The sequence below is a fragment of the Dromiciops gliroides genome, chromosome 2 (genome assembly GCF_019393635.1).
Source record: "Dromiciops gliroides isolate mDroGli1 chromosome 2, mDroGli1.pri, whole genome shotgun sequence".
In the NCBI taxonomy this organism is placed as follows: Eukaryota; Metazoa; Chordata; class Mammalia; order Microbiotheria; family Microbiotheriidae; genus Dromiciops; species Dromiciops gliroides.
The window spans coordinates 222231807-222247219 of NC_057862.1; the positions used below are offsets into that span (position 1 = coordinate 222231807).

The 15413-nt window shown below is 38.1% G+C and overlaps 1 protein-coding gene across 6 annotated transcripts in view; it reads right to left on the reverse strand.

Annotated features, from left to right (window-relative positions):
• The window catches only part of FLRT2 (fibronectin leucine rich transmembrane protein 2), a 127993-nt gene that overhangs the window by 8914 nt on the left and 103666 nt on the right, over nt 1-15413 (reverse strand). The window contains exon 1 of one of the 6 annotated variants that reach the window (XM_043986497.1): nt 5413-5433. The exons of the other annotated variants lie outside the window; for them this stretch is intronic. The gene's annotated coding sequence lies outside the window, so the exon portion shown is untranslated. Of the gene's footprint in view, nt 1-5412; nt 5434-15413 lie in introns of those variants that run through there. 6 annotated transcript variants of the gene reach the window in all.

Below are 15413 nucleotides of genomic sequence, written 5' to 3' on the forward strand. Positions count from 1 at the left end.
AAGAGTAATGAGCTATTCTTTCCAACCCCCACTCTCAAGAGTTAAGCAGAGGTAGTATAGTTCAATGAAGTCAAGAAGTTTGGGGTTCAAATCCAGCCTCTGGCTCATACTAGATGACCATGTGGTCAAGGCACAGATACTCTTAGAGACCTGGGTGATTCTTAGTTACAAAGGAATTTCATCTCTACAATTCTGGGAATTTCCTAATATATGGCCTATGAAATTATAAAAGGAATTTATAGAGAAATCAATGGGACTAAGAAAATGTTTGTGAAAGTTACCTTAGAAAGAAGACTTAGAAGGAAATGTTAGTTATATTCAAGAGATTCCACTTTTTTTGTTTTTTTGTTTTTGTGGGGAAATGAGGGTTAAGTGACTTGCCCAGGGTCACACAGCTAATAAGTGTCAAGTGTGTGAGGCTGGATTTGAACTCAGGTCCTCCTGAATCCAGGGCTGATTCTTTATCCACTCTGCTATCTAGCTGCCCCTGAGATTCCACTTTTTAATAAAATAACCCACCCCTGCCCCCCAACACCTCTCCTCAAATAAACAAAATTTCTAATTCTGTTTGCATTCAGGTATCAGCAATACTGGAAAGGCAGGTTCAATACACATTCTAGTAATGTAGAAAGATTTGTCATGCATACAAGTAGGAGCACAGCTTATGTGCAGTGTTTTCTAAAAGGCTACCCTGGGGGACTCCAAAGTAGGTAGTTTTTTTTTTTTAAATGGATGTTCTTTAACTGTGTTTATGAACCAAGATATTATAGCCTAAAAAAAAAGCAAACTTTATGCTTAAAGATCACTGTACTTACTTAGAAAGCTCATCAGGTATCAGACCCTGAGGCTAACATAGTTGGAAATTCACAAAGAACTCTGGACTGTTCCTGAAGTCTATCATTATGCAACCAAATAGTAAATTTTCCACTTGCTGGGCTGTGTCTTCTGTAACTATAAAAGCCCCATCAGCCAACATGGGGCTGAAGGCCTTGCTCTCTTGCAGGCCTATTTCACTCATGAGTGGCTCTTTTATAATTATGTGTGATGACGTGATACTGAAGAAAACCCCTAACAGGATTACATGGTTCAAACTGTCACTGTTTATCCTCTTTAATATGGGAAAAGTCCTATCTAGATCACACTGAGTTGATCGGCCATGACAAGTTCAATTTTCAATAAAGGAATTCTTGGATTCTAGTTGGGAATTTTCACAAAATTATACTGCTAAACAGTTCAAAACAGGTGTGATCCATGATCAGAAAGTCTGAATGCACCTGCCAGTAGGCAGTATTTCTGTTAAAACACCTCTGAAATAATCATTCTTCTTCCACCCCCACCAAAAAAGTCAAATATCTTTTTTCATTTCTCAACAATAGCTCTTGCTGACTCATACTGTGAAGGCAAAAATGCCTTATCATATCTCAATATTAATATCAACTTAAATACAAAGAGGAAAATCAAATGGTGTTCAAACCATCTGTTAGTCTCTTGTATCAAATGAACACCTAAGAAATAAGAGCTGTCAATCACTTTCTATCAGAGAAAGAGAAAATGGACTAGACCACGTTTATATAACAGAATACTAGCTAAACAATCAATAGCAAGGGTTGAATCAGCACTGCCTATGCATCTGAAACAGTGAGGTGCATAGAAAGACAGCTTGTGGGTAGAATAAAGATTCTATTGTACAGTACCTACCCCTACTTGACCCTCCCTGGTGACAATTAAAGAAATCTATGGTTTTTATTTACTGTTTAAAGTCATTCCCCCCCCCCAGGGATAAAAAGATCTTCCCCTTGTATGATAAATTTTATATGTTGAAAGTAAGGTTTTCTTTGTCTATCTCAACAGTCAGCAAGTTCTTCCCCATCCTCTCTTCAAGGAGACTATAGAGTTTATTGAGAATTCTTGAATGGAAGGCATTGGATAAATACAGGAATTTGCATTTATAGGAGGCAACACGACCTCAAAAGCCTGGGAGTAAACCACCATGTACCAGCTGCTCTTTGGCGACTCTAAAGTGCTCACCCTGCCAGCCTCTTAACAGATGACAGTAAAGCAGAGAGGCTGCTTTAATTTGACTATTTTCATAGGTCCTGGGATGCAAGCACGTAAATCTTTTAAAAGCTTTCTGCAGAGTCTCTCCCTCTTAGCACTGTGAGGTTAGGTGAGGGGTTTGATTAATTTCAGGAGACCACATTCCAGGAGTGTTTAGTAAACTAAGACCATAAAAATCATGGTACAGAAAACAGGAATTGTCCCTAAGTGCTGCTGACTGCACTACACCACAGTACAAGGCGAATCTTAATGGCTTCAGATTTGGTTGTTGTTGGAAAGGACAGCAGTGTGTCAAGGGGTACAAATAAAAGATAACCTGAGAGGTCCTCCCAGCATTACAAGGATCTCACTGCTTCTAGAACTGTGATCATATGGTTCTATGCACAGACATGTATCTTAATGCAGATTGAGGAAGGTTGAGGATTCTTTGTAACATGAAGGCATAAGCACATAGAAGTAATTATAACATGATGGCATTTTAAAAAATCTATAAACACCAAAAAGTGACTTGTGGATCAACCTTCTGCACATCCCCAAAGATGAATGAGTTAGGGATATTGCATTTGAAACCTACAATCTATAGCTAACCGGTTACTGAGGAAGAATCAGCAAAATAATTTAGAAAAATAAAAACAAAACAAAATGTAATGGGGGGCTGGTTTATATACAGACTCCATCAGCTAGTGTGGAGAATACAAGATTGTTGTTTGGGGTCTACACATGCATCAAACTCCCATTGGAGACCAAACTAAGGCACAACAAAAACACTCATCAGTCTCTAACTGAAATGATTCCTTTATAGAAGATTCTGAACCAAATTTCTGGAAAATTCTGATTAGATGTTTGTTTTCTCAGGAACATTTTTTAACACCTCAGAACTTCCTGGCTCCGGCCAGTCTAGAATTGGAAACATTAAAATACCACCAAAAGGGCCATTCTCCTGGCAAGCAGAAAATGCTAAACTTATTTAAAGAGGAATCCTCTTGTGGTTTCCAACCCAGTTAGTTCAGATACCATGGGTACATTTTAGGATAGTAACCAAATATTAAAGCAATGAGCAAATAAACCTGAACTCCTCACCTCTGGGGGCCCACTTGATAGTGCCACATATTGACCATGGTTGGTATATAGAGCTCCCATTGATAATTCCAGAATCCCATGCAAGACTTACAGACAGTCCAAAGGATACAAAAAGGCAATTTTCAGACAAAGAAATCAAAGCTATCTACAATCATATGAAAAAAATGCTCTAGATCACTATTGACCTGAGAAATGCAAATTAAAACTTTGAGGTATTACCTCACACCTATCAGAATGGCAAATATAACAAAACCAGAAAATATTGGATGTCAGAGGGGATGTGGGAAAGCTGGGACACTAATCCACTGTTTATGGAGTTGTGAAAAGCTCCAATCATTCTAGAGAGCAAATTGGAACTATGCCCAAAGGGCTATAGAACTGTGCATACCCTCTGATCCAGCAAAACCGCTGCTAGGTTTATATCCCTAAGACATCCCCAAAAAGAGAAAAACACCTATCTGTACAAAAATATTTATAGCAGTTCTTTTTGTGGTGGCTAAGAATTGGAAATCTAAGGAATGCCCATCCATTGGGGAATAACTAAACAAACTGTGGTATATGATGGTGATGGAATATTATTGTGCTATAAGAAATGACAAACAGGATGACTTCATAAAGTCCTACAAAGACATGTATGAAATGATGTATTGTGGAGTGAGCAGAACCAAGAGAACATTGTGCACAGAGACAGCGATACTGTTTGATGAAGAACTATGAATGAATTGACTATTTGCAACAATACAGTGATCCAAGACAATCCCAGGGGACTATTGATGAAACATGCTATCCACCCCCAAGGAAAGAACTGATGTTGATGGAACAGACTGAAGCGTGCTATTTTTCACTTTCTTTCATTTTTTTTTTAGTCAAGTTTCCTTGTACAAAATGACAAATATGGTAATGTTTTGCATAATCCCCCAAAAAAGACTTAAGTATAGTCTAAGTCTATGACACTGAGTGTAGAGCTTAACTGTTTTTAATTCCAGAAGTGAATGGAAAACAATAGTGGGGGGGGGGCAGCTAGGTGCCACAGTGGATAGAGCATCGACCCTGGATTCAGGAGGACCTGAGTTCAAATTTGGCCTCAGACACTTGATACTTACTAGCTGTGTGACCCTGGGCAAGTCACTTAACCCTCATTGCCACACCAAAGGAAGGAAGGAAGGAAACAATAGTGAAGAATTTTAGGAAGAAATGGTTAGTGCCGAAAGAATCAGGGGATCTCCCCTCCACCCAAAGAGGAAGGTCTAACAGATGATGATAGCTATTATTATTCATTATAGCATACAATAATAATAGTTAACATTTATATGGCATTTAACAGTTGACAAGGGGGCACCCAGGTGGTGCAGTGGATAAACCACTGGTTCTGGATTCAGGAGGACATGAGTTCAAATCTGGCCTCAGACACTTGACACTTACTAGCTGTGTGACCCTGGGCAAGTCACTTAACCCCCTTTGCCCCACAAAACAACAAAAAAACAGTTGACAAAATACTTCACATACATTATTTTATTTCCTCTTATAAGAACCCTGGGAAGTAGGTGCTTTTATCATCCCCATTACACAGATGAAGAAAAATGAGACGAAAAGAAGTTGAAGTGACTTGCCCTGTATAGCACTGCTAGTAACCATCTCAAACCAAATTCAGGTCTTTTTGACTCCGAATTTGATTCTCTATCCACTACCACCTGGCTGCCCCATCTTCCTCATTCTAATCATGAACATGAATCATCATCATCCATTTATTTAGCATTTTAAGATTTATGAAGGGTTTTAGAATAGAGTCAAACAAGAGTCCTGAGGGCCACTGAGGAAAATGTAATTGAAAAATACTTACCAAAATACATTAAAAAAATTCAAAACAGAAGAAGAGGGAGATTACCTAGATGGCCTTTGAGGTCCATTTCCAGGCTCTGAATTCATGAGTCTATGAGGCTACACAGTAAATGAATGACTTGCACATAGTTACATAGTCCAGATCACAGAATCAGGGATTTAGAGCAAGAACAGACTTTAGTATCATCTAATTCAACACTCTCGTTTTATCAATAAGAAAATTCAGGCTTATTGGGGTTCAATTATTTGCCCAAGGTCACACTGGTAGTAAGAAGTGGCCCAATCAAGATTCAAACTCATATCCTCAGACACTGAACTCAGAACTCTTACCACAGCACTATAGAGCTCAGAATCAGGGACCTTAGAGGTCATTTCTTCCAAGCCCTTCATTTCATAGATGAGCAATCTGAGGTCTAAAGAAGTTTAGTAACTTACCCTAGGTCACAGGGCCACTACATGGGAGAGCAGGATTTTAACTCACACCTTCTGACTCTTTCCATGGCACCAGGCTGCCTACACACATTTACTTCCTTTTGAGATGTGCAGGAAGAGTGGTTTAATGAAGGGAACCAACATTGAAAGTAACTTCTTGGAATTTTAAGTGTAGGAAGGCTCCTCTGACATCTAGTCAAAACTCTCACCCATCTCTGTTAACAGGTTAAAAGATAATCATCAGAGTTCTGAATACCTCCACAAAAAAATCAACCATCTGCCTAGTACAACAGTCGTGGTTTATCCTTAGGGGGCTCCAGGTACTATATTGTTTTTAACCTTTTGAGCTAAAATCTGTCACAAAACTTCAATTTAGTCTAAAAAAAAAAAAAAGACAACTCACCATTTTGTGTGTGTGTGTGTGTGTGTGCGCGCGCGCACGCGCGCACAAGGCCCAGATCTGGGCACACTATGGTTATAAAGTTCTACCCTCTGAAAATACACAAAACTAATGTGTTTCCTATTCCGTGTGATAACCTTTGAAATACTTGAAAACCTACTATCATATGCTACTTCTTCCCTGTCTTTAATCTTATCTTCCCTAGTCCAACCACCTCCAGCAGTTTTTCTAATACTTTTTTCATATGAGATAGTTTTCTGGTCCCTAACTATTCCAACCAATATGCTTTAAATATGCTATTTTTTTTAGTGTTCTTAAAATATGATTCTTAGAACTAAACACAAAACCTCAGATGTGGTTTGACCAGTGCTGGGTACAATGGGATGATTACATCTTATGATCTGGATGCTATCCTTTTATTAATGTAGCCCAAGACTATAGTAAGCTTTATTACAAAACACATTACAGTTTTGGCTCATAGTAAACTTGTGGTTCAATCAAGGCCCTCAAGAATATTTCCCCATGATCGGCTATCAAACCCTTTGATGAAAGAATTGCCATTGATGTATCTGCCAGCTAGGTCAGCCACCTAAACTCTGTGTGTGTGTGTGTGTGTGTGTGTGTGTGTGTGTGTGTGTGTGTGTGTGTGTGTGTGTGTGTGTGTGAGAGAGAGAGAGAGAGAGAGAGAGAGAGAGAGAGAGAGAGAGAGAGAGAGAGAGAAATTTTAAGTTTGGGTTCTTTAATACATAGATTTTGAAGGGGGATGAGATGCACATTTATGGAGGAGGAAATGACTTAGATAGGCCATATCTAAGTGCTGGTAAGGTATGGAATCCAATATGAAAGGTGTCTCTGACTTCTAATATCCCCTATCCCTTTTTCTTCTACGAGACTGGACTACCAGACTACTAAAATTCCTAGGGCTTATGAGACTCCTTGAAGTTTTTCTCAAAGCATCATTAATTGCAACTGGGTCAAGGAACACCATTTTTAGTTCTAGTTCCCCATTTTATGAAGGAGACTGGAAAGCTAGAGCATAATTCATATTTACATAGTTCTTAAGATTTATTAAACACTTATATGATCTTACTTGAGATTACAATGCTATGGAGTAGATGCTGCAGTCCCAAGCTTATAGGTGGTCAGTGGACTTTGGGGTTGGGAGGGAATTATGCTAGAAAAGATTCAGGGAGCACTCCAAGGCAGGATGAAGAAGCATCAAGGACAATTTCACTACCCCCATTTCTAGCCCTGGGCAACAGTGTTAAACAAGTAAACTTAAATGAATATTCTTCTATCATGCCAACAAGAAACTCATTATTTCCAAAACATCTTCATCCTACAAGATCCCAACAAACTTGAGACTCCACCTCATTGCTGTCCTTTGTTCCTCTGATTGGAAGGTGGAGCTATGAATTCCTAAACCTTCCAGGTGAGAAGACAGCTTAGATCAGAACACTTATTTCTCACCTGACTGCATTACTTTGGGAGTTTTGTTTTGTTATGTTTTGGGTTTTTTGGTGGGGCAATGAGGGTTAAGTAACTTGCCCAGGGTCACACAGTTTGTAAGTGTCAAGTTTCTGAGGATGAATTTGAATTCAGGTCTTCCTGAATGTAGGGCCTGTTCTTTATCCACTGCACCACCAAGTTGCCCCTACTTTGGGATTTCTCTGACTTTTATACCTCAGTCCCAACCTCTGTCTTCCTACTCCATCCCCCCCACCCCCAATCAGGTCTCTTCCCTGGTGATTCCACTCCACCTCTGCTTTTCAGCTTCCTTTTGTATGCTGTCTCCCCTCATTAGATTGTAAGCTCCTTGAGGTTATCCTTTTCTTTTTTTCTTTCTTTTCTTTTTTTTTTTTTGGTGAGGCGATTGGGGTTAAGTGACTTGCCCAGGGTCACACAGCTAGTAAGTGTCAAATGTCTGAGGCCAGATTTGAAATCAGGTACTCCTGACTCCAGGGCCGGTGCTCTATCCACTGCGCCACCTAGCTGCCCCCGAGGGTATCCTTTTCTTAATATCTGTATCCCCAGTATTTAGCACAGTGCTTGGTAAATATAGATGTTGAATATGTGTTTACTGACTGACTGATATGACTATATTCAAAGGAGCTTAGCTAAAGGTAGGGTTTGTGGGCATAAATTTGTCTTCCAAAATGAAGTTCTAAATGAGATAGGGAAACTGATTGTATGAATTTCAATCACTAAGCATTTCACTATATGCCAGGCACTAGGCCTGAGATATGGTGAAAACATGCAAAATCTTTGCTTTTGAGGAAGATATTACATCAAAGGATTCCATACGTATACATCTACCTATATATAAAATAAATATGTGTTTGTTTTGGTTTTTTTTTTTTGGTAGCAATAAAAATTCAGGAAGAAGAAAAAGTCTCATGTAGAAAGTAGCATTTGAGCTGCACTCTGAAAGAATCTGGGGATGTATTCTTAGAGACAGTGAACTAAGAAGAGTGGACATTTAAGGTGTGGGTGATAGGCAAGGAGATTGGACTTAGTATGTCATGTGTAAAGAAAAGCAAGAAAGTGGATATATAAGCATCAGATATATTTTTGGCATCAATAGTACCACCTCCTTTTCCTCCTGCCAGTTGCTTCTTCAAGCTGCTGCCTAGCTACCAATTGCATTGACCCCCTAAAAGTCAAGAGATTTCAGAAGTAAACCCAAATCACCTCACCCCAGGCATGGCACTGACTACATACACATTATGTGCTTCCTCAACCCAAAAGGGTCCTGAGTGGAAGGCTGAGGAGCCAGCATTAGTAATCACAGCAATCCAAGTCGTTAAACCCTGTTATTCTCTCCAGAGACCTGTGTCTGTACTCCTAAAGAAACTGTTTGGATCTATACTCACTTATAATATATTATTTTCAATGCTACCTCCTTGCCTTTAGTTATGCTATTTTCTCACCCGGAAAGCACTCATATACATTCTGCTGGGGCCCATAGGAGTTATACGAAGGGAATCTTTTCTCACTAATAGGAGATGCTGACCTGAAAGGAAAAAAAAGAAAGAGCTCAAACATGTTGTAGTGTTCCAAGTGAAGCCCCAAATGATTGTGTGATTAATGTTTTTGTTCCTATTTAATGTATGATGCTTTGGATTCAGAGGTCATGAATTTGATTCCTGATTCTGTCACATTCTGCCTTTGTGAGCTTGATTAAGTTGCCCGTCCCCTTTGGGCCTCGGCACCCTCGTGGGTAAAAATGAGGGCACTGGACTTAAATGACCTCTAAGGTCTCTTCCAACTCTAAATCTATGATGCTATGAAACACGCCTGACATTCTTTTACTACCTATTGGATTTAGGTACCTCTAAGGAATCAATAAAAAGAGTATCCACTGTATATAAATTTTTTCAGTCTGTCTCTCTTAGCTGTGCACTCCATCCTAACCTGTTCAAGTTTAAAAAAAAAATCAAATTCCTGACCATAAAGATACCTGTGCTTTGTCCATACCCATAACTGATCTAGAATGCATGGAAACAGTTTGGGGGAGGGGAAGAACCACCTTCTATTATCTCAGGCACCAAACTGGTATTACAACCTATGATCAAAGTTCAAGTTCCCTGTTGAGCTTCAAAGCTAAAATTGGGGCCATGTAGGCCCAGGATTCCAATTCCGTGTTAAGTGTTAGAAAGTCTGAACAGTTAGACAGCAAGGTAAAACTTCCCCGTTCTGCCTTGTTTTGACCTGAATTCAGGTGAGTCTAAATGATCCACTAAAGACCCGCAAGTGGTTTTGATCACATAATATGAATAACTTCCACCACCCCTGAAAATTAACCTAAATTCACTGTGACAATTCAACCAAGATCTAGTCATCCAATGTTTCAATGCAATCAAAATCTGAAGAAAATAGGTCTACAATTATATTGTAAAATCAAGTTCCAAAAAAAACCCTGTATTAAAATCCAGAAATATAAAATGGTATTTTTTCTCACATAAATACCACTCCATGTTGAGGGAACCTATATACGCACGAGTGTATGTATATGTGTGTTTATGTATAGGGGCAGCTAGATGGCACAGTAAATGGCATGCCAGGCCTGGAGAAGGTAGACCTGAGTGCAAATCTGGCCTCAGAGACCCTAAGAAAGTCACTTAACCCTGTTTGCCTGTTTCCTCATCTGAAAAATGAGTTGGAGAAGAAAATGGCAAACCAGTCCAGTATCTCTCTAAAGAAAACTCCAAACAGAAGTCATAAAGAATTGAACATGACTGAAACAACTAAACAACATGTGTGTATGTATGTGTGCATGCATGCAAGCATACACACATACACTATGTAAATTCATTTCATAGTCCTAATAAATAGAACAGAAACCAATTTGTATTCCATCTATTCAGCATTTTCTATCTATCTAATAATCTATGCCCATATCTATACATATCCATCCCCCATGTATATATATATGTATATATATATATGTATCACACATAGATATACACACTTATGCATATGTGTATATGTACACATACTCTATTGGAAAATGGTACACATACATATATGGATGTACATATGTACACACATAAAATGCTGAGTCTCCACAGGTGGAATATAGATTGGTTTCTGTTATATTGATTAGGACTATGAAATGAAATTACACAGTGTGCATTTCCAGGTGAGTTATCTGGTTTTGAGTCTAAAATATGAAAAATTCATTGCTTAAGCCTATTTTAGTATCATAGGGATGGATCTGAATTTAAATGGTATGAAATTTCCTCTCTGAATAAATATGCTTTTATAATACTTCTCATTTTTGCGAACACCTGTCATACTACAGTCCTGGGCTATGGGTAGGTGTGTATAGTTGGATTTGGGAAGAGAAGAAGACAAGAAAGGAAGAAAGAAGATTATTATTAGGCTCTGGCCTTGATCTTTTACTTTCCTAAAGGGTTTTTTCTTCCTAAGAACATGACCAAATTAAAGGTACAAGCTAAATAGAAAACATTTCCAAAAGTTCAGAACAATATCTTTAAAAGCTCAGGTAAGGGGATGGTTAAAGGAATGCACAGGGGCTAAACAATTTAGTTATTTTAAGATTTCAATTATTAAAATGACTTAGATTGGAAAAGATACCTCCTTTTTATTATTATTTTTTAATTTTTTTGATAAGGCAATTAGGGTTAAGTGACTTGCCCAGGGTCACACAGCTAGTATGTGTCAAGTGTCTGAGGTCGAATCTGAACTCAGGTCCTCCAAAGTCCAGGGCCAGTGCTCTATCCACTGTGTCACCTAGCTGCCCCAAAGATACCTTTTTAAGTTCTTTCTAAACACTATTTTGGGGGCAAGGAATGCTTTATATTTTGTCTTTGTATCCTCAGGGCCTACCACAGTGCCTGGCATCTAGTAAGAGCTTAATATATTCTTGTTGATTGATTAATATTGAAAGTATCACTAACACAATTACTAAGAGAGTGAACCAATAGGAAAGAATTTGATGATTCCAGCTTCACAGAACTCCTGGAAGGATCAAGAAGACCTGGGAAATTGTTTTTTTTTTTTTCAAAAGGAAAAAAAAGTAGAAGGAAAAAATATAAAGACACCAGAACTTCAATGTAAGTACTGTATCTCTTTCTAAATGGAATATCCTTTATTTTCTCGTTTCATAATTTGGAAACGACTGTTTCCTTGCAAATTACCTAAAAAGAAAACATTATCATGTGATAAAGCTCAGGAAACTTTTAGCTTAATGATCATGCCTTGGTTATTATTTTATTAACACAATATATCAAATGATCAAACCACTTTGAGTCCATTCTTGAAACTAAATTGATTTTACTCAGAACTACCACTAGAGGGTGATAACATAGCTGCAAAGTTATTCCAATCAATTAAAAGAAAATGGAAAGGGGGGGAAAAAGATAAAAACAAACAGCATTACTGAAAAAATGAGGCTGAGAGAGGGGGGAAAAAGCAATGGAAATGAGATGTAAAGGACACTGAATGTACATGTGAAAAGAAAAAACATTTCTAGTTTCTTTCATTTTCAATCTGTTTCCCTCCCAATCCCAAGTTGCCCCAAAAGTTAATTCACAGCTAGGATGGCCATAAAAGATTTTGCACTAGATGGGGCCTTGAAGATCATATAAGTTCAACTTTATCATTATTTACAGATAGAGAAACTGAAGGTTAAGTGATTTGTCCAAGGACACATAGGTAGTAAGTTGTCAGTGGCAGAATTCAAAGGTCCACTGATTCCAAATTTAGTGCTATCTTGAATATGTCACTTTGCTAGTCTCTTTACTGGAAAAAAGTCAAACCTAAAAGCATAATGTGAGGATTGGGATGATAGAGTCTGCGTAAAATACACCAGGGAAATCAGAGGGTAAGCAATTACACTTGAATTTAGATGCTCTTCCAAAAATCTTCATTAACTAGAAGCAAGTTAAATTCATTGATCCTCACACACTTTATTTACAAGGGGACACATTATTTCAGTGAGACCATGCTTCTCAGCCATCTCAGTGATTCTCATAAAATTTAATTCAGCCTGGATCTAAGAGATAGTAGCATTATTTTCCTATTTAACATTTGTTAAAGTGGTTAAGGGGCAAAAAGAACCTGAACAAAAGTGGGTGTCAAGTCTCTGAAGAACAGCTGAATAAATTACAGTATGTTTCTGTAATGTAATCATTACAGTAAGAAACTACTACCATAAAAAACAACAAATAGAAAAATTCAGAAAAACACTGGAAGATTTTTGTCAATTTATACAGACAGAATTAAGCAGAACCAAGGGAGAAAAACAATAATGTCTACACCAATGCCAGACAGACTAACTTATATTAAATTATAGGGACCTAACCACTCCTGGCCCTGGTACCAGAGAACAAATGATATAGCATATATCTTTCCTCTTGATAGACAAGTAGAATGTGTCCCAAATTATCAACTATGATCATTTTGTCAGGTGAGTTTTACTGAACAGCCTTTGTTACAAGGCAGAGTTCAATGAAGGGGAGTGAGTATATTTAAAAAATGACTATAGAGCAAACACCCCCGAAACACAACTATTTAAAAAATAGATGAGTGGGTGCAGTGAAACGACTGAGAAATAAGCCTTTAATAGCAAGGATAGCTTTAGGACTAAGCTGTCAACTATATGCTGTGGCTTCATGGCTATCAAGAGAGCTTTTCTATCCTCAATGACTCATGTGCCTGAAATTCCATAATATGGAATCCACCAAGGGACATCTGCATTTTAAGCAAAGACAAAAGTTTAGGTCAAAGCAACAATAACCAGACATTCTACCTCTTACTTGTGTAAGACTTTATCATAGTAAAAATAGCATGAAAAAAGCTTGAGAGTCATGGGGGGAAGGGACAGGGCAGTAGGGAATGGGAAAAAGGTTTCTTAAGGGGAAACTAAGTACACCAGAAATAAAATTTAAACTTAATGTATCTCAAAAATTTGCCTTGGATTGGCTAAGTTCAATGTGCAGAAAAAACAAAGAATCAAATACTGCTTTTTTAAAAACATGAACTTTGATGACAAAGTGTGATACTCATGCTGTGTTTTAAAAAAACAAACAAAAAAAAACCCCTACCTAATTAATTAAAAAGGTACCTTTTCCTCTCCCCCCATGAACATCAGAGTCCTATGCTATGTTTAGCATAATGTACTTTCTACTGGGAAAAGAGAAGGCTACCTGCTGTTTTTTAGCAAGTAAATTGGTCCCTGCCTATAAATTATTCTACATGGTAAGGAAAACAGTTCCCTTTTATCTGAAGAGATGTGGGCAGCCTAGCAAAATATCCATAGATAATTTGGAAAAGTGGCTTTTAGTGACCCAAGTGGCAACAAAGTTGCTACTGGAAACCACAGTTTGACACATCTAACCATCTTGCAGGGCCTTGCATCATTGATGAGATGCTGTGCCTTGTCACATCAACAGAGGGGAGGTGTTGCTCCCCTTGAATTCTCCAGGACTTGGAACACAATAGGCCAAAATGGAGGTTTCTGATAGAGGGAGCAAAGTGATCATAGATGATGGAGGAAGAATTCCTTGGCCTTAAGGAACTTCCCATGTGGGTGTGGTAATGTGAGTAAGGAGGATGGGGGGCAAGGATGGGGGGAGGGGCTTTAGAGCTCTGCCAATCAGGAAAAGAGGAACAACGTCCTGTCAAGAGTGTCATAACCTATTGGAAAGAACCTGAGAAGCCATCTAGTCTGTTGAGATCATGGGTTGCTTTGTTGTTGTTGTTTTGCATCTGTCCTTGTCATTCAACCTCTTAGTTATTCCCCCCAACTTTTTGTTGTCTGTATATTTAACCAGCAAGCCATCTATCTTCAACAAGATCTTTAATAGAAATGGCAAACATTACAGGGCAAGGACAGACCCCTAGGGTACTCCACTAGACCCATTGGTGACTATTCTTTGGGTTCTGTTATCTAACTAGTTCCAAATGCACCTAGTAAGCTTTCCATCTTATCCATTTGAATAGCATGAGAAATTCTGGCAAATACTTTGCTAAGTATGCCTCTAGCATTTCCCTAGTTTAGTTACCCAGTCAGAAAATGAAATGAGGTTAATCTGTCATGGCTTGTTCTTGTTAAAACTGTGATAGTTTTTAGTGATCACCGTTTTTCTTTCAAGGTTTCAGTTCAGCAAAAGAATACACTGCTTCTGAGCTAAGCCGAGGTCAAATACTGAGGATGGTTAAAACAGGAGCCTAGGATTCCACTCTAATTGCAGAAGGGGTCGGGGAGGGAGAGGATAGGAGGATAGCCAGGCATTCAATGGGTGGTTGTGACAGGGAAGCTATCCTGAGACATTCCAGGACAAAAGCACCAATGACTTTCCAGGATTGTGGGTATTCAAGATCTGTTCCTGGTGCTTTGGGGAGTTTGGCTTGAAGAACATTCAAATTGAATGAAGAATCTTAAATCTCCTAAGATGACCAACCATTCCCTTCACTTGTAGCATTTGTTGTCTATTTTATAAATTAGACTATTTCCAAAAAGGCAAAGACAAAGAGCCCCTTGCTTCTCAAAGAAAGTGAATAAAGATGCTAAATATGACAACCTAAAGTCTCTTCAGCATTGGAGAAAATCCAAACTCAAAAGTCCTGCCTGAACACCTCTTAACTATGATTTCTTATACATATCTGCATGTATCTATACACAGATAAAAATTCCCCTCCCAGGTAGACTTGTGAGAGTCAACATATTTATATATTATGTATGTGTTATAAATTGTCATATATTCACACATACACCCATGTGTATATGCAATCACATAGTTTACTGTGGTGGGGACTACTTAGGGCAAGACTTGTGTATACATAAATACATGTGTGTGTGTGTATATATATATATATATATATATATATATATATATATATATATATATATATATATATATATATATATATATATATATATATATATATATATAAATATACAGTTTGTTCAAGACAAGAGTCATGGGCAACACTTTCAGATAGGATGTTTTGCTGAGATTTGGACTATAGTAGTACACATCGTTAATCCCTGCTGTGGGGAAGGCTGAAACTGGTGGATTACTTAAATTTAGAAGTTCTGGGCTACAGTATGGGCTAAGTGTCTGCAGTAAGTTCA